This window comes from Musca autumnalis, unplaced genomic scaffold (genome assembly GCF_047663935.1).
Source record: "Musca autumnalis isolate F117 unplaced genomic scaffold, ASM4766393v1 scaffold_5, whole genome shotgun sequence".
NCBI lineage: Eukaryota > Metazoa > Arthropoda > Insecta > Diptera > Muscidae > Musca > Musca autumnalis.
This window is the reverse complement of record NW_027412088.1, coordinates 209,236,301-209,252,094: the sequence shown is the minus strand read 5'-3', so window position 1 is coordinate 209,252,094 and position 15,794 is coordinate 209,236,301. Positions and strand designations below refer to the sequence as shown.

Here is a 15,794-nt window from a genome sequence, read left to right as displayed (position 1 = left end):
GAAGAAAACCCAGGTTTTTCCATTCCTCGTCATTCTTTGGAAATGAGCATTCCTCAAATCTCATATCACCGTATTTTTCATAAAGACGTTGGTCTTGAGGCTTATAAAGCTAGGTTAACACAAGAACTCAATCCGGCCGATCATCTTTGTTCATTGAAATGCATAGAAATGATCCGGAATTGCATCGAAAATTGATTTTGACTGATGAGGAGCATTTCTCTTCGGTGGTTACTTGAACAAGCGAAATTGTTGCATCTGGGGCACGAAAAATCAAAGATTTACTGTTGAGATGCCGCTCCATCCACAACTTGTGACCGTTTCGTGCGTTTTTTGGTTCTCAATCGTTAATTAACTGAACAAGTTCGTTCGTGAACTACACAACTCCGACTAGTTAGGTATTGAACTCAGTTTTAATGGAAACTTTGAGATATCGCAAATTGCATTTTAAATTGAAACATTTAAATTAAACCAAATTTCTTAAATTCTACTTGCCTTTTTTTGTCTAAATTAACCAATCTAACCGTTAACATAGACTAAGTAAACAATAATATTTTGTTGGATATTTACTGTCTACTTTTGTCTTAATTAGTTTGGAAGTTGGCAAGCATTTATAACTGACAGAATTTAGGCCACAACTTTATAAAGCCTAAAGGTCAAAGATGGCACAAGTTCATTATGGAAAAGATATACATACCATTCACCATACAAAAGGTTGCGAAAGTTGCTGAAATAACATTCCGTTAATTATAACATTTAATTTGAAATTCCTAAACAAAAATATGCCATTCTCCAAAAGCCGCCGATGGTTGTCACGTGGAGACCATTGACTACTTTAAGGCCACCACTATAATACAGCTTAGACAGCATACTTTCAGACATGGATGGACTAATGAAACATTTTATTTGGTATATCTTTGCGTAACGCCACCACCACTGCTGCCATCTTCAGCATTCTCAGTAAACAATATCATCTCAAAGTTCGTAAAGCTTCTTGGTTAGGAAAGTGAGATTTGTTTTGAAGGAATTATTTGTTGGGCAAAGTTTTCATTTTTTCTTCGTCCAGTTGTTTTATTTTAAGCCGAAAGGGATAAGTCTGGAAAGAAGAAAAGGAATAAAGAGAAGCATGAGCTGAACGAGTTAATGAAAGCATGGTTAATTAATTGCTGTATAATAACATTTCTTCTACTTCTTCTTTTCCCCGCTTTCCTATTTCATCGATGCTGCTACTCTTGGTTGTCATTTTTAAGAGAAAGCTATCGAACAAAGTTATATTTTCTTGACTAACATTCAGACAGACCGACATAGCGGCAGAATGACAGAACGCCATGATGTTGTAACAGACAATCGTTCTACTTTTAAACGTAGACAATGCAAAGATATCATGTAAATGAGTTACTTTTAATCATCATTCACCAGTTTCTTGTGCCATTCGCCAGGTTTACCTTAAGCTTTGTCAAGATGCTGAGCAAACTGACGATGATGACTACCGAAGGGAGTGTGATAGCGAGACTGTGGCAGTAAGAGTTTCACTTTTCTTAAGAAAACTTCTTTAATTGGCACAAAGATATAAGAACAACAACAATAAAAAACAGACTCTGCCAAGTCATCGGCAACAATGAGAAGGTAGAAAAAAAAAACTAATAGAAAAAAAAAACAAATTGAAGAAGGAATCAACTAAGAAGATGTTGTTGCACACAAGCACAACAACAATAATAGAAATAAATACAAGTTTTCTTGTTGTTGTTTTATTTTTTGTTTGAAAACGGAAAAAATTAATTGAAATTTGATGAGTTGCTAAATGCTATGGCACAACATTCAACTCGTTTCAGAGACAAAAACTGAACAGTTCGTAAAATAAAGACCACAACTTTATGATAACTAAAGGATATAAGGTTTCAATTTATATTTATGACAACTATTTTGATACAGAATGTGAAGCCTACTTTTAGGAGTTGCAAGTTAAATATTTTCCTAGTGAGTCTTATATGGTGAATCTTTGACCGTAGTGTACAGAAAATTTGATAGGCTATCGATTTTAATTAAAAAAAATTAAACTTTGCTGAAAAAACTGGCCTTTGCCAATATTGATTAGTGACTTTACTTGATAAAGGAGAGGATGTTGGGATTCTAAAAGGAACAGAGAGTAACATTATCTCATATAAACCACTCTCCCGATTTCTTGATTGTCTTTGTCCTTTGAGTTTTCATGTTGCATATAACGATTTGAATTGTCCCTAGAGAATTATGATTTTTGCACAAAATTACCAGACAATTGGTGTTCGTTGTTTTTTGTTGCAAGCAAAGAAATCTTTCAAAACATTTGTTTTGCACAAATTACACAAAACTTTTCAGCCACAATAACAACATTAGCATAAATACAACCACCATCATCCCTAAGCTATGCCTCTCGACTCAATGCGATTCGTTTGGATTCGTTTGGATTCATTCTGCTATTCTTTGTCATTTGTGCCAAAACAAGTTTTTGGTCGCGTTAGCAACAAAACAACCATCGACCAGAGAAAAATTACAAAGCAAAATTTAATTTTCAAAACTTTTTTTTATTATGACATAATTAAAAAGTTAAAGTCATTTGTATTGTCATGGGCTGGTGGCTATGGTTTGGTTGGTTGACTGGCTCGCTCGCTGGCTGGGTGTTGTATGCGAGCATGTTAATAATCTTCGGATAGAAAAGAGATTTTAAAGAAATTATTATCTGGGGATCATAGAAGTTATCCCCCACCATACCGAAAACGCAAAACTCGAAGTTATTAAGAGTGTTGCTACTTATTTTTCGGTGCTGGCAACATTAGTTATGCTAAATGCAAACTGCAAAGTAAGACATTTTAAAACCCTAGACAGACGGCAGCGTTAATTTGCATTAACATCCACATTTAATTTTACCCTGACAGACGACAGTTTCTGCATTTACGAAACAGCTGATTGCTGGCAAACAACTGTTTTGTTGCCCTGCAATGCAAATTGTGTCTCAGAGCATGAATATGCTCTCTCCTACATGAACATGGGTTCTCTTTTACGGTATTGCCATATTGAAATACCTAAATTCAGTATAAATTAAATTTGATTTTGTGCAATAAGAATGTGGCTAATGCACGATTAACAAGTAAAAAAGTATCAGTCGGCTTTGCCGACAGAGATATACCCTCAGCCTGTGTATATTGAAACAATTTTTTCCCAAAATACGTATGTATTTAGGGGGGTTTAAAAATGTTGGGCGTTTGAACCGACAAAAATGTTGATTAGGATTAAGGATCAAAAGTTTTGCGGAGGAGATACTAAAAGGAATGGATCGACGTTAACCGTTATGGAAGTGGATCTCCAGCCATAACATATGGTGCCATAGGGGGTGTTTACACTTTTCGGACTGTTTGCTCAAGAAGTATGGACTTTCCCCCGAAAAAACTTTTAATTGAGACAGCGAATGCAATTTGCTTGAACAAAAAGTGATTCGATAGCAGGTCTTAAAGTGAACTTATCCGAAATTTTGTTTGGGAGGTACTGGATGAAGTGGACAAATATAGTCCATATTTGAACCTGATCTATATCTGGTAAATATATTAGGATGTGTAAAGTATTGACCAATTCGGCCACTCCCTTCAAAAGTTACCGTAAGAAGAATTTTTCCGAACATTTTTGAAATTTTGTGGGGGAGGTACCTGAAGGAGTGGACCGATATGGCTTATCTTCGAACTTAAACTATGTGGTTCATGCGTGGTTCATGCGACGTCGATATTCACCGTCAACGCAGATTGGTCCATAGATCTTTCGAAGAATTTTTCTCTCAAACACACCAAGCACTGCCATGTCTGCTTGCGCAAGTACCCAGGCTTCGGAGCCATACATCAGCACGGGTAGTATCAGTGTTTTGTAGAGCGTTATTTTTGTTTGACGAGATGTGGCTTTGTTTTTAAACTGCTTACTTAATCCAAAGTAGCATCTGTTGGCCAATACAATTCTTCTTTTTATTTCACAACTGATGTCGTTTGTTGTGTTGACGGAGGTGCCGAGGTAGACGAAGTCTTTTACTACCTCAATATTATAGGAACCAACTTCCACAGTCGGTCCGAGCTCAATGGACGCATTGCGCGTCGACACCATCAACTTGGTCTTCTCACCGTTTACCGCCAGACCCACTTTAGCAGATTCTCCTTCGACCTTTATAAAGGTATCAGTTACTTCTTTTACTGATCGACCCATGATGTCTATATCATCAGCATAAGCAAGTAACATGTGACTATTGGTGTAGATTGTGCCACTTCTTTTGACGTTTGCCTCTCGTATAACCTTTTCTAGCAGGATGTTGAAGAGGTCACACGAAAGGCTGTCTCCTTGTCTGAAACCTCTTTTGGTACCAAACTCTTCGGAGAGGTTCTTTCCTATTTTAACTGAGGACCTCGTGTCAGTTAAAGTCATTTTACAAAGCCGGATGAGCTTTGCGGGAATACCAAATTCAGACATGGCTTGGAATACCTTTGAGCGCAGCGGACTGTCGAAGGCTGCTTTATAATCGACAAAAAGGTGGTAGGTGTCGATCTGCATCTCTTGGGTCTTCTCCAGGATTTGCCGCAGGGTAAATATCTGGTCAATGGTGGACTTGCCAGGTCTAAAGCCGCATTGGTATGGTCCAATAATCTCGTTGACCATTGGCTTTAGTCGTTCGCACAATATCCCTGACACGATCTTGTAGGCAATAGGGAGTAGACTTATGCCCCTATAGTTAGAGCATACAGTCTTATCTCCCTTCTTGTGGACGGGGCACAGGATACTCAGGTTCCAATCGTCGGGTACTCGTTCTTCCTGCCAGATGGTGCTAACTAGCTGATGAATACACCTTATCAGCGTGTCGCCTCCGGTTTTGAACAGCTCGGCTGGTAAGCCATCGGCCCCTGCTGCCTTATTATTCTTCAGCCGATTTATTGCTGTCTTTACCTCATCTTGGCTGGGCGGTATACATTCAATACCATCTTCTGGGATTGGGACTGTGGTATCTTCGTCGTCTTCGCTGCTATTGGATACCAACAGATTTGAAAAATGTTCTTTCCATATCCTGAGTACACTATCTGTATCAGTTACCAAATTACCTTGCTGGTCTCTACAGGAGGATGTGCCTGTACCAAAGCCATCAGTTTGATGCTTGACTCTTTGGTAGAATTTTCGGACTTCATTCTGGCTCCTGTACATCTCGATTTTTTCACACTCCCGCTTTTCCATCTCTCTCTTTTTCCTGCGGAAAAGACGTTTCTCCTCTCTCCTTTTCTCCCTGTATCTCTCTCGTGCGCTACGCGTTGCTACAGATTGTAAAGTAGCCTTATATGCCGCATTTTTCTCTTCGGTGGCAGCACGACACTCCTCATCATACCATGGATTCCTTGGTGGAGGTCTCTGGTATCCAAGTATGGATTTTGCGGCTGTTTGCATGGAGTGGGCAATGCTTTGCCATTGCGCTGATATGTTATCGGGATGAGGAGGGCTTTGATTAAGCAATTGGGCTAGTTGAGTGGAATATGCTGTGGCTATCTGTTGTGATTGCAGCTTACCGATGTCTAACTTTCGTGTTGTGTCTGTTCGTACTTTGTTTGCTACGTTTAAGCGGGTGCGTACCTTTGCTGCAACAAGGTAGTGGTCCGAATCAATGTTTGCGCCTCGGAACGATCGTACATCCAACACGCTCGATGAATGTCTTCCATCTATCACAACATGATCAATTTGGTTTCTTGTTTTCTGATCTGGAGACAGCCAGGTGCCCTTATGAATATCGAGATGATTAAATCTGGTACTGCTAACTACCATGTTTTTTGCAGCTGCAAAGTCTATCAGTCTCATACCATTGTCAGATGTTTCACTGTGGAGACTGAATTTCCCGACTGTTGGGCCAAAGATATTCTCCTTTCCAATTTTGGCATTAAAATCGCCTAGAATGATTTTAATGTCATGGGCAGGGCAACGGTCATATGTTTCTTCTAAGCGCTCGTAAAATATATCTTTGGTCTGTTCATCCTTTTCTTCAGTGGGAGCATGAGCGCAGATAAAGCTGATGTTGAAGAATTTAGCTTTTATTCGAATTGCAGCAAGTCTTTCATTCACTGGAGTGAAGCTGGATACAAGATGTTTTAGTCTCCGACTAACTAAGAATCCACAACCAAACTCATGCTTTACGTCATGGCAGCTATAATACAGTGCGTCACCTTTAGGTGTTGTTGTGACGCCTTTCCCAATCCATCGTATTTCCTGTATGGCAGTAATATCGGTCTTGTACTTTTCAAGTACGTCTGCCAATGCGAAGACTGCACCTTCTCTATAAAGAGTGCGAACATTCCAGGTGCAGATTCGCAGATCATGGTCCTTAAAACGTTTGCGGGGTTCGTCAACTTTAGAGGGGTTTGTTTTTCTTTTCTTTCGTTTTTTCATAGTAGGCTGTTTTTTCTAGGGGAGGGTTACTAACCCGACGCCCAAACCCAAGTTTTTAACGTTCTTATGGGTGAACGCGCGGCACATGTTAGCTCACTACCTTTAACGGGTGTTAAAGGCAGTTCCCCAGGTGACACCACGGGGAGGTCAGTGTCCACTTGGGATGAAAGAGGGACCAAGATAAATCCTGGGCTTTGCCATGTTAAAACCGGTCAGGACCGTTCCTTGGTATCTTCCATCCCCTACGTCACCCAGTGAATACAAGTTACTAAAATAAAAATCAAAGCGATTCGAGAGATGGCCCTAAACTGAACTTTTCCGAAATTTTGTGTGGGAGGTACCCGAAGGAGTGGACCGATTGAGTCCATATTGAAACCTTATCTAAGTCTGGTACACATTTTACGATGAGTATAGACCAAATCGGTTACTCCCTTCAGAGTTATCGTGCCCACAAATTTTCCAAACATTTTCGAACTTTTGTGGCCCATCTTCCAACTTGAACTAAGTTTGGGTAAAATATTACGAAAGCCCAAATTCGAACCGAATCGGTGTATCCGTTCGAGAGTTATCGTGCGCTCCAGCCAGCCAGGCAGACAGACAGACGGACGGACATTGCTCAATCGACTCCAAATTGTCTAAAACACATTTCGTCCAAACATACTTGGGGTCTAAAACCATTATTTCAATGAGGCACATTTTGCCCGTATGAAAGTGTATATACCCTCGTTAGCATAAATGCTGAGGGTATAATGAATTAGGTATAAGTCTGTCTAGGGTATAAGTGTTTATCATATCTTCACCTAAACCGTTCAGTTCGGTTGGCTTTGAAAGTATATTGGGTAGCAGAAAATGGTACAAGGAAAGATCTCTTCCGAAACTTTTATCAATTCAAGTGTTTTGATCGCAATGGACAGATAATAATACCTTAAATGTTTAAAACCGATGTTTTCGAGTCTGGGACTCGATCTAATAAAGTAAGTTCACACTTTTAGTGTGAAAATCCGTCGCATGATTTAATGATGAATCATAGGTACCGATTATTACGGCTGTAACAAGTTAAAGACCCAAAAACCCGTTTATACTTTGTGTACTAAACCTTTTGCAAACAAAAAGTGTGTGCATTGAAGAAGGATTCTAGGAAGACCAGAGACACTAGGCTGACTTGATAGTAAAAAGGCTTCAAAAATACTTCACAACTGCAAATTTGCAATAAGTTTAGTATATATACAAGTTTTCAACCTCAGCATTTGTCTAGCACCACATCTAAATATGCCTGATGAGCTGACTTAAGTCACAAGCGAAACGATCGTAGCATATTGGTTGGATGTTTGTGGACTTCGCCAGATATCCCTTTTTCAATACAAAACGCCTTAGGTCATGATAAGCTCTATTAATACAATTATAATTAATAATAAAAGTTTTTTGTAGCATACCTTTAGGCGCTAATTATGTTTTTGTGTAGCATACATGTAGGTGTTGTTGTTAACGCATAATTAATTTATTATCATTGTCCAATGGCTAGCACAGGTTCGAAACGTATTTCTGCGTAATGGTTGCTTACATTTCTTGGCGATTTTCCTGCCTAGTGGTGTCGCTAGACCTTTCGTTCATACTCGGCGATAAAAAGGAGTTACAATATAATTGAGCTAATAACACTATGTGGCATTATTTGAGTCATGGTTTATTTAACGATATTCTAAAAACGAAAACGCGTGTCTCGCCGTTTGTTCCTATCTCATCAACTTTCGCAGTTATAGGTCTTCAAAGCTTTGCGGCTGTAGTATTAAAACGGACTATTTTTGTCATAACTTCCAAACCCTAAAGAAATTTGTTTTACTCTCACAGTCAAAGTTGTAGCTCCTGTCTTAAAGAACACAAATTATGAAAACATAAAGTCCACCAAACTTCATATTCAAGGTTAAAATCGCCATGGTCAAATTTCTTTAATTTTTTTAACAACTTTCTTGAACATACGAACTCTGTTGAAACGGTTCCTAAAGGTCAAAATAGCAAAACAAATAAGACTTTTATCCTTTTTTCTCTGGCACTGGTCCATAGATAGTAAACCGCTCAAAATTCAAGAAAACAATTGAACTAAATGCCTGTTTAATGTAATTACCTAAACTCGGTGTACACGTTGTTTTATTAACTCTTACAAGCACACAGTTTAACTCTTACATGCACACAGCTTAACTGTTACAAGCACACAGCTTTCCTTTTCTTCTCTTACTGACGTTTTAATTCACGGTCCCACTTACAAGTGTCTGACTGCCTCTCAATTCCCCGATATTTATGCCCAATCGCTTCTTTTTGCCGATGTTTCTAGAAGATCTGGTAACATATCGAAATCAACTGTGTAACAAACACACAGACGCCAACCCGCTTATGCGAACAACAACACACATATACCCGAGCGAGACGGCGACAAATACAAGAGAATCGAAAGAAAAGCAATGTCGTCACTGAGCTATCAAAACAAACATGGAAGGGTACAACAAAAACAATAGCAAACTAACTAATCAATAACATGGGAAGTAAGAATGGAAGGATTGAAAAAAATCTAGACAGTTGTTGTTGCTGTAAAACCAATTTAAACAAAAATAAAAATTAATAAAAATTGATCGTACAATTCAATTTTACAAATTTAATTTTCAAAGTCATCTAAACCAACTTAGATTTATCAGTTGCATTCGCAACAATATGAACATTCTTGGAACCGTTCTTCAAGTTCAAAATTCGATAATTTTTCCCATTCTTTCTTGTTTAGATCCTTAAACAACAAAACTTTCAAATTTCTTTGAATTTTTTGCCATATAGCAACAATTATTTCCAAAAAATCCCTCCTTATTATCCTTCTATGCATTTATCAAGAGATCAATCTTTCCTCGAAAAACACGGCTTCCCAACACCATTCTTCACATACAATCTCTTCAATCCAAAATTTAATTCCAATTTATGAACAAAATTTACCACATTTTTGCTTTAAATTATGACCTAAAAATAAATGCTTGAAATCACATTTTGAAAGTATTTAAATATGAATATAATTTTCATAATTGCAACAATTTATTTGCATGAATACAATATTGAACAAATATGCACACACAAAGTCCATATTCATTGTGTTAGACTTTTGACTTTAGAGTTTCATTATCATCATCATCGTCATCAGCATTATCATCATTGATTGTTACAGTGATAATTGCTATTATGGCAATTGATGTGGTCCGTCTGAGTGGTGGTCCATTGATTGTATTTATTCATTCGAAATTCATTTTGGAACCTCAAAAATTATAAATATATGGAAATATTATGGAAATTGCCATTTAGATTAAGGTTTCCAATAATAATTCGTATGTGCACAAAAAAAGGAATAATTTGTGAAAATCATAGTCACTAGTGGGCGGGCGGGTCGGTTGGTTGGCTGGTCGGTTTAAAGGCCGGATTTGTTGTCATATGGTGGGAATAAACTACACACACACACGCATATCTCATGATGTAATAATGGATGTGAATGGATGATATAAATTTCCATTTGCAAACAAACAGAGTGGCTTTGATTATAACGAGTTTGAAATGGCAAAAACTAATTATCGGCCAAACACTTGCACACACACACATAGTAAACACAACTGTTATAATGATAATGCAACATCAATTTATATACATACACATACATATATTTATGCACTGTAACAAACACATTTTCACAAAACGCAGTATTCCATTTTATGTTCTACGCCACAAAGTATGCTATGCTCTTTTTTTGTCTCTGATGGCAGTTTTTGCCAGGGATTTAAGGCGAGTTGTTAAATTTGTATTTAGCCTGTGCAAACAACTAATTTAATTAGTCTAAAATTGATAATTAACGATGAATAAAATTAAAATAAATTATATAATTGCTGTGGCATGCTATTGGTCACACCACATGTGTACAGAACAGCACAAACACACACATACACATCAGCACACTCAAAGGTGAATTTGGTATAGAGCTATCATAGATTGCATTTAGTTTAATATGATGTTATAATGTGAATGAATACTATTACTACTTATGGTGGAATCAAATGGAACAAAAATTATATTGAAATTATATATTTCTGTCTAAAAATTCCAAGGAAAGTACTGGAATAAAGGATGCGGAATGTATCCATGTTATTTACATAACAAACTATGTAGATGTTAATGTCTAGGATGGCTGATGGGGTTTTTTTTGTAAGGATGTGTATAATTTATTCTGTTTCTTAACTTTATTTATAATCTTATACTTTCCACCACGTAAATTGACATATTGTATGTTTCAATTTAATTTTTTATTTATTATATTATATTTTATTATACATTCATTAGTGTGCGATAAGCCCATATCGTATCTCTTTTTTAAATTTTTTGCTCCACTGTATCCAAAACAGTCATTTAAAATATTTGCTGAAATTGATACTAGCTAATAATCTGTATTTATGTTATTGTGATTTATACCACTTTTTTTTGTTTTTAACAAATTAGTTTTTATTATCGGTTTACTAACAACAACAAAGGTATTCATTATCTGAATGATAACAATTCGAATCATTTTTTATAATAATTTAATGCTTAATTAGGATTATCTCAATAAATCTTTAAATTGTTTTATTTTTATTTTTTGCATATTTGGTTATTAAAAAAGTACAAACATTTTAAACATTTTTTTTATTTTTATTATAAAAACAGGTGTTCTTTAATAATCCCTTTTAATTGTATATCTTTAACTTAACATTTCCTAAAAAGTGTTTTAATAAAGGAATAATAATAGCGGGATTTCCGTCGGTTCAAAATACTTTGAACAGAATTTCATATTTTGTATTGATTTGGTCATTGAAGATAAGAGTTGAAGATACCACATGCAGCGGTAGCTGCTATCGCTAAATGTTTGTGTGTGCACTACGTCGTAGTTGTTGCACATAAGATTTACGACCTTTTTATGGGAAACTTCTTCAATGATCAAATGTTTGTATTTATTTTAGTGATAAGAATTGTAAAATAAAGGGTAGGTTAAGAAATCTAATGTAATGCAGCTATTAAACAAAAGATTATGGAAATAAATTTAGTGTCTTACAAGCACTCACTAAGGATAGACCTCCGTGTCTTTAATAGAGTTGGGCTATCTCGTTCAAATGTCCTCGTTCAAAGTCGAATGAGTAACATCATAAAAACCAACGTGTGAAATTAAGTATACGCACTTTTGTCAAAGAAATTACCGGTGTCCATTGAACGAGATAGTGATCCGGATCGTTCAATTAAACGAGATTGCCCAACTCTAGTCTTTTCTTCTCTACAGTTGGTCCATCGAGCCTTCACAAACCTACAATACAAAGATGTTGGGTTTGTGATCGAACTCGCGACTAAAAATGATTCAAAAACTGAGTTTTCCCCCGCCAGTGGCAAGAGACTCAGAAGAATCACAATAAAAAGGTCCTTTGAACTGTCGACGAAAGCAGACAATACAGAGATGTTGGGCTTAGAACTGCACAGATTCGTATAAATGATCTAAAATATATTTGAACTGGCGAATCAAAAGCTGACAATACAAAGATGTTGGGCTTGTGGTCAAAACACATCAATATTGCCAAAAGTCATAGGGGCAAGTACAATAGTTGAAAAAAGCCATAGAGGCAAGAAGAAAAAAGAAAAAAATATATTTTTGGAATAAATATTATAAAAGCCATACACGGTGTGCCTTAACCATATTTAAATGGAAGGTGCTTACACCTGGGAAGTTTTTGCAGATTCTGAAACTACAATGCTCATAGATGAGAAATATCAAGTAATAAAACAAATCGCCGGAGGGATTTTCAAATAAATCGCGATTTAAGTTCACATTTTTAGGAGTTCCTTACGTTTTCACGATTTTTCTTTGAAACCGCTAGTCCTATGTAAATGGGTCTAAAGAGAATGTAGTAGCTGTGAAAATTCTCCACAAGATTGACCTTTATGATATGTTCATAGGTTTTACGGTTTTTGAGATATAGAAGTTCAAATTGAGACAATGCACTGACTGTATCGCCTCCTTATAAAACAATGTAATTATGCAATTTCCCAAATAAAACTTATATATCTTCAAAATGGTACAACCTAGTCTTGTAGAGAATTTTCACAGCTTCAACATTTTCTTTAGTCCCATTTTGATATGACTTGGGGTTTCCAAGCAAAATCTTGAAGACTTAAGATAAAAACCCAAAAATTTGAACTGAACCTCTTTATCTCAAAAATGGTAAAACCTACGAAAAAACCTGAAAATCAGTCTTGTAGAGAATTTTCACAGCTACAACATTTTCTTTAGACTTATTTCGATACGGCCTGCGGTTTTCAAGCAAAATCGTGAAAACCTAAAAAAACCCTAAAATTGTGAATTATGATCGCGATTTATTTAAAAATCCCTTTGACGATTTTTTCTGTTTTTTATTTTTCTTATCTATGAACAGTGCTGTTTCCGAATCCGCGAAATCTTCCCAGGTGTAAGCTGTTTTCATCAAAAGTTAGTTAAGGCGCACTGAGCATGATATTGTTTTATAAGGAGGCGATACAGTTAGTGCATTGTCTCAATTTGAACTTCTATATCTCAAAAACCGTAAAAGCTACAAAAATATCATAGAGGTCAATCTTGTGGAGATTTTTCACAGCTACTACATTCTCTTCAAGCCCATTTACATAGGACTCGCGGTTTCAAAGCAAAATTGTGAAAACGTAAGGAACCTCTAAAATGTGAACTTAAATCGCGATATATTTGAAAATCCCTCCGGCGATTTTTTTTATTTCTTGATATTTCTCATCTATGAGCATTGTAGTTTCAGAATCTGCAAAAACTTCCCAGGTGTAAGCACCTTCCATTTAAATGTGGTTAAGGCACACCGTGCATAGGGGTAAAAACAAGAAGCCATATGGGCAACAAGAAAAAATATATTGCAAAATTTTTGGAGAAGCCATAGGGGTAAAAGAAATTTGTTGTTCTAAAAAAGCCATAGGGGCTCAAAGGACCAAAAAATTTAAAATTAAACAAAAGAAAGATGCCTACAGCATCTAACGCAGACAGCCGCAGCTCGTCTGTATAAAAATGAGGAAGAAAGACCGACGTCTTTATACGTTGAGTGTTTGTAAGGCACTGCGAACGTCCGCACCAAGTGCAACCACTCACTTGGACTAATTTTATTTGAACAGTATTTTACTTAACTGTAACAATACATTCGAATTCTTAACCTATTCTATTACAATTCATAATTCTTATCAACTTAGTCAATGCTCTAAAAATACAAACATTTGATAATTGAAGAAATGGTCGTGATATCAGAAGTGCGACTCAGCAGCAGCGCACACAAAAACAACTAGTGATAAAGCTACTTCTGCCTGTGGGATCTTCAAGTCTTATCTTCAATGACCAAATAAATAGACAATATAAAACTCTGTTCAAAGTATTTTGAACACCGTCTTTGAAAGAAACCCTAGTCCCTAAGTCAAGCAAAACTATTTTAGTGACCATGAAAATCAGCAACATGTTCGACACCAAAGAGCGAGCCATAGACAGTCATAGATTCCATTCGAAATGGCATCTTTGAATTCGAAAGTTCAGCAATTCTTTGAAATGGCCATTTCACAAATTCATGTGAAATCTTTCCAAAGAATGAATGAAAGTTTCACTTCACAGAGAACCAGTTCCACTGGCTTTTGCTGGGAAGCTATATTTAAAAATAGTAGAAGTAGAAGGTTTATTTGCAATCAAAATGAGAATAGCAACGGAAACCATTATTGTATGCTTCACACTTGGTTTATTAGCTCATCGTCATATCGGGGCTTTGGCTTAACCAAGGCTGTAGAATCTATGCGAATTTTTCTACTAATCAAGCCGAAGTCGGAGTCGGAGTCGCTGCAATAAACCGAAGTGTAAGATCCTAAAATGAACATCATCCCTATGTTCCGACAGCATATGACCTCAATTCTGGCATTTATACCTCGGTGCCAGACCTATCTAGAATTTGACTTTAAAAAATATATGAATGGTAGCACAGTATGGGATTTAACAGTTATACGGATCAATGTCGTACGCATTCGTCATCAATCCATAAAGTTTTGCCACCGACAACAGTATAGGATAGAAATTCAGAAATGACCTCTCAAATGATAGGCAAGCCGAAATCACCTTAGGTTATAGTTCCTCGATCGTAAGTTGGAAATGGAATGACATCAAATCAAAGGATACTCATAATCTCAGGTTGAAGGGTAGTACTAAGTACAAAAACGTGGTCTAAATGGGTTTTTAGTCGGCCAGTCCCTACCGATCCATGCTTTCTCGGTAATATGCCAAAAGAGAGAGAGAGAAATTTTATACTAATTACCTGTCAAAGGTAATTTCCTCAACATCAATTCGCATCGCTAGCAAAGAAGCATATGGAAAGATGGCATGATATCATTATTCTATTTTACTATTGTCGAAAATCCAAATATTTTGCTAGGTATAAGACGTATGTATTGTAAGTGGGAAATGTATGACATATACGTTACAGTTGCTGACGGCTCATTTGTGCTTTGGACATCTTACCCCTATGATTTCTCATGACAATGCGCCATATTGTAAATTTCCTCTCGAAAGCCACACCTAACTGTCATCAATTACACGAAGAATTCAGAGTTTCAAAGAACCACCTAACCGTTTTCGATGCATAAGATTAGTGTATTCAATGCTGCAGCTGCTAAGTCTATTTCTTGCCTTGCTTTCCTGCTTATGTACCCAGGCCTTAATTCTCACCAGAACCTGCAGCACCCTCGGTTAGGCGAGATTGTCTTAGCCATTTCAACTCTGAGGACCCAAATGTCAAGGAACTGGAACTGCTATGAACAATGGCTAAAGTGTCTTTCAACTTTGCTGGTTGGAATTCTGATTAGGATACGTTTTTTCCACATAGTAAAGAGTGTGGCCGGCGATGGTGAACTTGTGGATCTGTTATTGTTATTATTTAACGCCAACGTTAAAAAATATGACATTATTCACCAAGAAGTATGACAGGGAAGACTATAGTTTCGAACCTAACCACAGACTCTCATCAGTTTCTTTTGGCGGTGTCTGGTCTCAATGAATTATTTGCGTGGACGTTTTCAATTTAAGACATCCTTTATCTAGGCGTTTATCAAGAAAGGTTTACTATCTGGAGAGAAAAAAAATATTGATATGGAATTAGGTTTAACATATCTCCTATTAAACATTATTTTATTCTCCGATAAGATTTGTACCAAATAAAACGCATGTTCGTTTAGATTGCGATTCTACAATGCTTTATTGACTTTACTTTAACTATTTGCTGATTACTTTACTTTTCTAAGAACCCAGCTTAACTATA

General features: G+C 36.6%; 1 protein-coding gene across 10 annotated transcripts in view; it reads left to right on the top strand.

The window, feature by feature from the left end:
* LOC141387003 (uncharacterized) overlaps nucleotides 1–15,794 on the top strand; it is a 321,944-nt gene that overhangs the window by 6,788 nt on the left and 299,362 nt on the right. The window lies entirely within an intron of this gene.